At 44.9% G+C, this 10,339-nt stretch overlaps 1 pseudogene; it reads right to left on the bottom strand.

The window, feature by feature from the left end:
• LOC116104697 overlaps positions 1 to 2,944 on the bottom strand; it is an 8,943-nt pseudogene extending 5,999 nt beyond the window's left edge.
• Positions 2,945 to 10,339: the final 7,395 nt, after the last annotated feature.

The following is a 10,339-nucleotide window of genomic DNA, read 5'->3' as shown; positions in this document are numbered from 1 at the left end:
GAACAGCAATGTGGAAGTAAGCCAAATAAACCCTTTCCTCCACAACTTGCTTCTTGGTCATGATGTTTTGTGCAGGAATAGAAACTGTGACTAAGACAACCAACTTCAAATGCTGTCAGAGGTTGGTGGCGTCACTCCTGTTTCACAGGGTGGTTGTGCAAGGGGACTCCCACTATGGTGTCTCCCTGTTTCACACTTTGGTGTGCAGGGGCTTTTTTGAGAGTGGAGGGACTTCCCTAGAGGTTTCCGGTGGGATCCTCCCCTCTCTAGAAAAAAACAACAAAACAAAGAACAAAATGGGTTGCTTTGTCCAGATCGGCTGGCTTGCGGGAAATGAGGCCAGATCTAGAGATGTCTTGTCTGCTCTGTGGAGATGGGCCCTCTATAGTTTTGTGAGGAAGTGTTTCTTCTGTTTGCCGATACTTTGCCCTGAAGGTGGTGTCGTGTGTTGTAATTTCATTTGGAAGTGCAGGTTCAGCTACCCATAGATTCCAGAAAGTTGAAAAAAAAAACCAGTCAACAAGACCCAGAAAAGGAAGCAAACAGCTGCTCACAATAAGACATCATTATGTTTCACTTTATGGAAAAACTATTTATTTATTTTAACGAGAGTTATTTTGTAACTTTGTTTTCTTTGTTCAACCCATATCTATTTTGCTTGTGAAGATTGTTTTGGTGGATCATATGGGATGTAACATAACACGTCCTTTTCCTGTAAAGATGGGGGAAATTTTTCCTTTAACGGTTCCTTTTTCCTTTTACTACAAGAGTTTTCAGAATAAATTATGCTTGTTAAATATACCTCACTTACAAGATGTGTAGGGTTTTTTTTTAAAAAAATTTAATTAGGTATATGTGTGTGTGTGGGGGGGGGCATTATACATGTGTATGCAGTTGCCCACAGTGGCCAGAAGAGGGCATTGGAGCCCTGAAGCTGAAGTTATAGGTGGTTGTGAGCTGCCCAGTGTTGGAGCTGGGAACCAAACTCAGATCCTTTGTCCTTAACCACTGAGCTACCTGCCTGGACCCCTGCCTTGTTTGTTTGTTTGTTTGTTTGTTGTCTTATTTTTGAGACAAGGCCTACATCCCCCAAGTTGGTCTGAAGCTTGCTATGAAGCAAAGGATGGAAGATTGCCATGAGCTCCTGATTCTCCTGCCTCTACTTCCCAAGTGCTGGGATTAAAGGCACACACTATCATGCCAAGTTCATTGTGTGGAGGCAATTAAACCCAGGGATGGTGCATGCTAGACAAGTCCTCTGAGTTGGGATACTTCTTCAACCCTTGTGATGGTTTGAATAGCCCTCCATAGACTTGTGTGTTTGATTGCTTAGCCCATGGGGATTGACACTATTAGGATGTGTGGCCTTATTGGGGTGTGTAACCCTCTTCCAGCTTCAGACCTTGCCTTGCCACAAATAGCCACGCCTTTCTCTAACCTCCTGCTACTAGCCATGCCCCTCTCTAAGTTTCTGTTACGCTGGAACTCCTGCCTCCAAAGACTGAAGATTGGCTCACAAGATGCTGACGGACTGGGGAGGGGTTTTTCTCTACCTACCTGCTTGTAACAAAGAGAGTTCAATAATGATGGAGGACTGACAGCGCACCATGCCTTGGTCTCATTTTTAAACCCCTTCCCGCAGTCCAATTCCCTTAATTTTTCACAGGCTCTTACTCCCATTCCAGAAGACCTGTTTGTGTGTGGCTGCAGCCTTGTTAGAGGAAGTGTGTCGCTGTGGGGGGGACAGGCTTTGAGGTTTCTTATGCTCAAGCTCTACCCAGTGTGGAACACAGTCTTATGTTGCTGTCTGCAGATCCAAGATTGCCTCCAGCACCATGTGACCTCTTGGCTGCTAGGCTTCCCACCATGATGGTACATAAAACTCAGGACCTGTAAGCCAGCCCCAGCTAAATGTTTTTCTTTAAAAGAGTTGTGGTTATGGTGTTTCTTCACAGCTATAAAACCCAAACTAAGACAACCCTATATGCTTTTTCTTAAAAAACAAAAAACAAAAAACAAAAAACAAAAAACATACTGTGCAAAACTGTTCATTCTGTTTCTTTCAGTGGGTTAGGGAGTTTTTTTGTTCTGTGTGAGTAGAAGTCTCAAAAAAGCAAGGTATAACCTCCCTTAGAATTAATGCCTCTGAGCTCCGAGTGCCCGGTTTGAAAGCCAAAGGTTGACAGCTCCTGGCTCCCAGGGTCAGCAGCCCAGCACCCAGAAGCAGAGGTAACAGCTATATTGGTGGCCCTTGGTGGCTGCCCAACTGAATCTACATGCCAGAACACTCCAGGGAGTAGGGCCAGTGCTCTTTCTTAGCCTCTGTCTTTGAAGGCCCTTTGCTCTCTGGAATGCTTCAGCCATCTTCCAACATTGCTGGGCCACCTCAGCCTGGCCGCCTTTGGGGTCACCAACTCTTCTTGTTACTCGCAAGACCCACTCTAGCTGTGAAAAGACCCGGTAAGGTACGTAAGTGAGGGTTTATTTGCACGTGGGTGGCAGCACAGGTTGGGAGCAATGCATATAGGAGAGAAAAGATTCCTTTCTTCTGGAATGTTCTGTGAACTTTGTCATAGGAGGGAACTAGATCCTGCCTGACATGGTAGGGACTTCTGGGAGAGCAGTGGATGATGGTGGGGTTGTCTGGAGTGGCTTTAGGTCCGGTCATCTAGGTCTGAGGATAATAACATTGAGTTTTGTCACAATGGTGAAAAATGAACTTGAAGATGTGGTCTCTTCCCTTGTTATTAAACACTTGCTGACTTCTTCACTTTCCCAAGTACAATGATTGGCACTGCTGATCAGCTTGACAAGGGTCACCCAGGAGACAAGGCCTGGGTACAGCTGTGAGGGTCTTTATTTTACTTGATTCATGGTGGTCAAAGAGGGTCCTGGGGTCCCCAGGGGCACAGATGATGAGCGTGGGCTGAGCACCAGCAGGCATCTCGCCCTGCTTCCTGACTGTGGATGTAACATGACCAGCTGCCTCATGCTCCTGTTGCTGTGACGTCTCCACCAGGATGCACTGTACCGTGGGATAGCAAGTCAAAACCTACCCTTTTTCTCTCGTATTTTGCTTTGTCAGGGTGCTTTATCACAGTAATAGAAAAAGAAAGTAAGATACAGAGTAATGTCCCCTCCAAGATGCCAGAATTTGATTAGCAGGATTGTTGGGGTCCAGGAGTCACCTCACAAACCACATGGACACTGATCTCCATCAGACAGAGAGAGTTTATTGAGCCCCAGGACTGATTGATCAGGGTCATGGTTTGGACTCGGGGATTGAATCATGATGTTGCGTCAAGATCTTATAGGGCTTTTAAAGCCTGACATCTACAAACATCTGTGCTGAGTTATTCCACCAATCAGGACTTAGGCATGGGGGACTTCCTTAGGAACATATCTTTGTTGTATTCATCTGTGGCAGGGGACTTGCCTTCTCTAACATTCCTGACTTAACTTGCTGACCAAGATGTCTGTTACCCACGCACATGTCTCTTTCTGCCAAGTAGGATGTCAGTTCCCAGGGAGGTCTTGGGAAATTAAACTTTACTTGACCCCTACTCAAAATGGAAGTTTTATTCCAAATAGTTTCTTATATTGGTACAGGTATCTATCTCTCTTATGTTGGGGTCTGTCCCAGGGGCAGCTTACAAAAGCAAATATCATAAAAGCTCAGACACAGGTGCAGGACGTACAGCTGGGTGGTTGATTCGGGTCCAAGCTTAATGTGACCAACTATACAAAGCAGTTCTAACTGATTTCTGTCGTGATTGGTTTCCAAGGGCACAGAACATAACAGAATATGTAATCACCTTGGGCATGAGAAAGTTTCCTAGTAACAGCAGAAAAAACACAGGAGAAAGTTTCCTATATTAGTAACGGCACAAAATGGCAGGCTAGCCACATCACAGTTACCAAGGCCTTAATATTTTACCTGGGTCTTACCAAGAATATCATTATTATGAGTAGATATGCAATGTCCATGAGTGAGTGTGTGTGTATGTTTGTGAGTATGTGTGTGAACATGGGTGAGAAGTCAAATTTAGTCAATATATTTATTTTTTATTTTTTCATTTTCATGTGTGTATGTATTTACATGTATGAATGTTTGCCTGTTTACAGCCACTGAAGTGGGTTTGTGTGTGCATGTGTGTGATGTGCATGTAGAGGCCTTGAGGTTAACGCTGGGAAGTATTCTCCCATCCCTCTTCATGAAGTCTGGTCTTCCCAGAGTTCACTGGTATGAGAGGCCTAGACAGCCAGCTCACTTGGAGGTGCCTTGTCCCCACCTCTGGAGGCTGGTAAAGCTCACAGGTTGCCATAACCACCTGGCATTTTTGTGGGTACTAAGGATCTGAGTGCTGGACTTCACACTGTGTACTAGGCTTTTAATGCTCAGCCATCTCCCCAGCCCAAATTTAGCCAATATTCTCCTTGGAATGTTCTTGCATTGTATGGACGCTATAATACATCAACTTGACTGGGCTAACGTAGCCGGGAACTCAATCCCGCAGTCCTCTTAGAGTTACTGCGAAGGTATTTGGTTCCACATCTACAATCAATTGCCTTTGAGTAATAGAGATTAATCTTGGTATTTTGCTCAGCTCTGCCCAATCAGTTTTAGGGCTCGAGGAAAAAAAAACAGGCTTATAGAAGAAGAAATTCCAACTTTAAGAGTCAAGATCACAGCTTAGTACTGACTGAATTTCCACTCTACTGGCTTATGCAACAGAGTCTGGTAGGGCAGGGGAAATGACTCAGTCTGTAAATGCTTGCTATGCAAAGATGAGGATCTGAGTTCAATTCTCACCCCACCCTTCATGTAGAAAGCCAGGTGTGGTGCTGCAGGCATGTAATGCCAGCATTGGGTATGTAATGGCAGATGGATTCCTGGGGCTTGCTATTCAACTTATCTAGCCTACTAGATTAGCTCCAGACTAGTGGGAGAAGCTCTCTCAAAACAAAGTGAAAGGTGAACTGAGGAATGACATCAGAGGTTGTCCTTTCAATGTCATATATATGAGCACACATGCACACACATGCACACACACATAGATTCTCGAATACCAGCCTGTACAACTGAGTTAGCCAATCCCTTTAAGTAAATGTTCCTATTAGTAATTATATAATTAGGTAGCAATAGAATGTCATTAATGGTGCTTTATTCAGATTCAATTAATGTATTATACACACTATATACATGTTTTAAAGATGTATTTGTATTGCTTTAATATTATGTATGTATGTTTATGTCTCTGTGGGGATGTATGCATGTTGAGTGCAGGAGCCTGCTAGAGACAGAAGAGGGCAGCAGATCTCCTGCAGTTGGAGTTACATGTGACTGGGCTGCTCAGTGTGGGTACTGGGAGCTTGTTCTCCACCCCCCCCCCCCACCTTCTGGCCCTGCTCGCTCTGACCCTGCAGCAGCCTTATTTATTTATTTTATGTATATGAGTACACTACTAATCTCTTTAGATACCAGAAGAGGGCATTGGATCCCATTACAGATGGTTGTGAGCCACCATGTGGTTGCTGGGAATTGAACTCAGGACTTCTGGAAGAGCAGTCGGGGCTCTTAACCACTGAGCCCTCTCTTTAGCCCTGGGAGCTTGTTCTTGACCACTAAGTCTTCCCAAACCCTAATTTTTATATTAAAAAAAAAACCTAAAACAGAATCTCAAGTAGTACAGACTGGTCTTGAACTTGGTATGTGGCACAGGATTGCCTTGAACTCCTGATCCTCTTGCCTCCACTTCCCAGGTATTTAAATTGTTCATTCCAAGGTGCATAGTATGATGTTATTGTGTACAGATGTCCATATATACAGATGTGTAGCCTGGCACATGTATTATCTAATATTTCATGTGCAAAGTTATTTGAAAGTATGGATGACAGACCACATTGTCATGGGAGTGTGGCATGAGAGATACTTGAAATTGGACCTGCTCAGATAGCGATGACCCTAAGCTGAACCTGGAAGTGTTCCCTAAAATCCACATGTTAATAGCTTGGTCACAGAGAAGCACAGCTCGAAGGTGAGTCATGGCAGGGAATTCCTAGGTCACTGGGGGTGTAAGCGCAATGGGGATTATGGTGTGAAACCCAACCCATTTGCTTCTGACTTTCTCTTTGCTTCTGGCCACCACGATGTGAGCAACCGGCTCTATCATGAATCCTGCCACTGTGTGTGGTGCTACCACAGGGTCAAAATGAAAGAGCCAAGTGACCACGGACTGGAAATCTGAAACTATGAACCAGAACAAACCTTTCCCTGTGATAAATTAGATGGCTTTGGTATTTTGTGACAGCAACGGGAAGCTGAGTAACAAAACCCACAGCCCGTGTCTCCAGGGATAGCTTAGCCAGGAAAAATGCTTGCCTGAGAGCATGTGGATCTGAGCTTGGCCCCTCAAACTTACATGAAAAAAGCTTGGTGTACACACACACATGCACACATGCATATATACACGCATGCACACATGCAAAATCCCAAGCCCAGCTGAGGTCCAAGTCAACAGACATACACATATGGTAAATATAACTTGATTAGTACTATTCAAAATAGAAGCTGTTAACCACTTAAATTTAAACTAATTGAAATTAAATATTCTCTCTCTCTTTCTCTTTCCTTCTCTCTCTCTCTTTCAATTTTTAATCTCTTTTTGTGATAGGATTTCCTGTGAAGCCCTGGCTGTCTTGGAATTCACTCTGTAGACTGGGCTGGCCTCGAACTCACAGATTCACTTGCCCCTGCCTCCCGATTAAAGGTAGGCATTATCACTCTTCTCTGAAATTTAATTTTAAAAATTGAGCCCTTAGCTGTATGGGTCACATGTTGCTGTGCCAGAATGCACTGTTCTAGAACTCTCTGTGTTCTTTCAGTCTTAGGTATGGTGGAGGAACGGAGCTATACTGCTCTTGAGAGTCTGAACTCCTGCCTCACAGGAGTGAGCATGAGAAACCAGTTGCCCCCAGTTTCAAAGCTTCTATGTGGTTTGCTCTGCAGCAGTAGCATAGGGTGTCCCACAGGAAGGCATGCCATGGCTGCTCAGGAGAGGGGCCATCTTACACACACAGGAAGAAGGAGATAGAGACACACAGACAGGGTCATTGTCTTTTCTGGGTATAAAATGTCTTGCTGTGGCTACCAAGTATCTGGAAACTGTGTGTATTCTCTTGTGTGTATTCACATGTGTGGAGGTGCATATGTTCATGCACATGTGTGCACATGTATGATATCAAGTGTCTTTATCTAGTTCTCCATTCTACTCTCTAGACAGGGTCTCTTGATGATCCCAGAACTCATTGATCAGCCAGTTCTGACAGCCCTCTAATCCCAAGGATTCTTACTTCCTGTCTCTTATGTTGTGGGATTACAGGTGGATTGACACACCCACGTGGCTTTTAGGTTCCGTGAATCTGAACCAGTTTTTGGTTTTATCCACTGAACCTTCTTCCCACCTTCTACATCCAGAAACTTTACACCCTGGTCTTGTTTCTGTGGGTGGCTGCAGAGTGACAGTGACAGAGTGACAGAGTGACAGGAGGTGGCCTAGTAAACAACCTGATTTCTTTTTGTTCCATCTTGGCTCTTTGGGGAACAAGGGCCATTTTCCAACTCATAGTCACAAGCCCTGGGGACCCAGAGGAGCCAAAGGAAGGTGGTTTACACAACTTTGCAAGGCTGGGCATCTGAACACAGACAAGGCAGGTCCCTTCCCAGCTGTCTCACTGCCTGAGGAATCAGGAAGGTACCGTCTTCTCCATCACCTGCCCACCCGCCACTCACATTTGTTATTTCTTAACACAGATGGCCTGTGGGCTCATCTCTATGTTTATATCTTGTTTAATTTAAAGCTGATCAGATACATGGATCTTGCCACATCTGAAGGTCACCAGGCAAGCTTGGCTGTTTAATTTTCTACTCTAAGTCTCTAGTTTGGTGTAGATAGGGTTGGGGGCTCGCCTAGTGGAATTTGAGCTAACTTAGCATGTTGCCCCTGGGGAATGAGTGTTCTTTGTTGGACCTAAGCTGGCTCAAGGTGCTTTTGTTTTGAAAACTAACCATCAGATTTTATTTCTTACTGTCCCTGTTTACAGCTTAAAGAGTCTCTTCTCCCAGGAATTCTTTCTGCTGACTTTTGGATAACAATGAGAACATAAATACATTTCAGCTTGGGTAGGATAAAAGAAATCACATGTATTTTATAAGAGGAAGGCAGGTGCTGTGACCACAGTGATTGTGGGGCAGTAAAAACAAATGTGCTTGACTGCCTTTTATCTGGCCACTAGAAAAAGGGACATTTGGAGGAAAATTAATAAAAAAAAATTGAAGTGGAAAGTAGTGCAAAAGAAGCTGTTAGTACTGAGTATGTTTTATTTTATTTTACTGGTATATATGTGTGAGTATGTGCATGTGCACTTGTGTGTGTGTATGTATGTGTGCATGTGCACTTGTGTGTGTGCATATGCACTTGTGCACCTGTATGTGTGCATGTATGTATATATGTGTGTGCATGAGTATGTGTGTGTACATACATGCATGTGCATGCATGTGTGTGCACTTGGGTGTGTATGCATGTATGTGAGCATGTGTGTGTGTGTGTGTGTGTGTGTGTGTGTGTGTGTATAGGCCAGGGGACAACATGGGCTGTCATTCATTACTCGGGAGCCATTCACTTTCCTTGAGACAAGGTCTCTCACTGAACCCTGGACTCACCAAGCAGGCTAGGCTGGCTGGCCAGTGAGCCCAGGAATCTGCCTGTCCTCAAGGGCAGATTCTGACCCCAGGATCTTTGTAATGGGATCAAGATGAGGCACTTGGGGATAGGGTTGGGTGTGTCGATGCTGTATGGTTGTGAGCAAGGTTGTGTGTAGCACAATTCCTACGTTGAAGCTGGAACCCCCAGTAGTAACATGAGAATGGAGCCCTGGGGAGAGGTTAGGATGTGGCATTAGCATCCTTGTGATGGGATTGGTTTTCATCAGTGCTTGCTCATCCCTCATCCCTCCTCTTTCCCCTTTCCCCACTGCTCCCACTGAGATGGCTCAATGGGTAAAGCACTTGCTGCATAAGCATGTGGACTGAAGTCTGGCATCCCGGTACCCATGGAAGCACTAATCTGAGGTGGCACAGCATCTGTAGCCCCTTCGCCATGCAGAGATCCCTGGGTCAAGCTGAATAGACTGGCGAGCTCTGTACTTAGTGAATGTCTTAGTTAGGGTTACCATTGCTGTAGCAAAGCACCTTGACCAAACCAACCAACCAACCAAACAAACAAACACAATGGGAGGAAAGGGTTTATTTGGTTTACCCTTTCAGATCATAGATCATCATTGGAGGAGGAGGGCAGGACAGGAACTCAAACAGGTCTGGAACCTGGAGGCAAGAAACCATGGAGGGGTGCTGCTTTCTGGCTTGCTCCACATGGCTTGCTTAACCTGCTTTCTTATAGAACCCAGGACCACCAGCCCAGGAATGGCACTACCCTCAATGGGCAGGGCCCTCCTCCATTGATCACTTGTAGCTGTCTAACAGCCATGGATGAACTGGGTACCTGAAAGGGGGGCTGGAAATGAAAAAGGAATGGTGTGTGAGAGAAGGATGACGCCAAGACAAAGTTTCTGATCGAGGCTCAAATTTCAATCACACCAATCATTCTGGCAGCTAGCACACTCCTGCAGCATCCTGTGGAAAAACCCACAATCATTCCCTCTTCCCCATATTAAATACCAGGATGGCATATCAGAATCATGCCATATGCCAGTAAGCGGAGCCTTCCATTTCACCTAGGTGTAAGTATGTCTAATTGTGGGGTGCCATAGACACTTAGCAGAGAGTTCCTTGGCATCCAAATTTTAAAAATAAAAATCATGATTTAAATAATGTGGTATACAGGGATATAATATCACTAATTGAGAAAATGCCCTACAGTTGGATCTCATGGAGGCATTTCCTCAACTGAGGCTCCTTCCTCTTTGATAACTGTACCTTGTGTCAAGTTGACACACAAAACCAGCCAAGCTTTATGAAGTATAGTGAAGAACCCTCTTTCAGAAAACACAGGGGAGATACCCACACATCTGTCCCCTCTCTTCTCTCTTCCTTCCCCTCCTTTCCTCTTCTTTTGACCCTTTAATCCCTCCCTTCCTCTCTCTCAATCCTTTCTCTTCTTTTCCTCCCATTTCTCCTACCCTCTCTCTCTGCAGTGAGAGGGAACAACAGAAGGCATTCGCTCTCCATGGGTGAACCAGGAACCCATATCAACCTCCCCACATTACATCCCCACTACACCCCTCATCTCAGATCACCAGTTTCCAGAGAATGGAGAAATAA

Source organism: Mastomys coucha, unplaced genomic scaffold, assembly GCF_008632895.1.
Source record: "Mastomys coucha isolate ucsf_1 unplaced genomic scaffold, UCSF_Mcou_1 pScaffold22, whole genome shotgun sequence".
NCBI lineage: Eukaryota > Metazoa > Chordata > Mammalia > Rodentia > Muridae > Mastomys > Mastomys coucha.
Note: the sequence above shows the minus strand (reverse complement) of the source record. Positions and strands in the feature narration are given on the sequence as shown.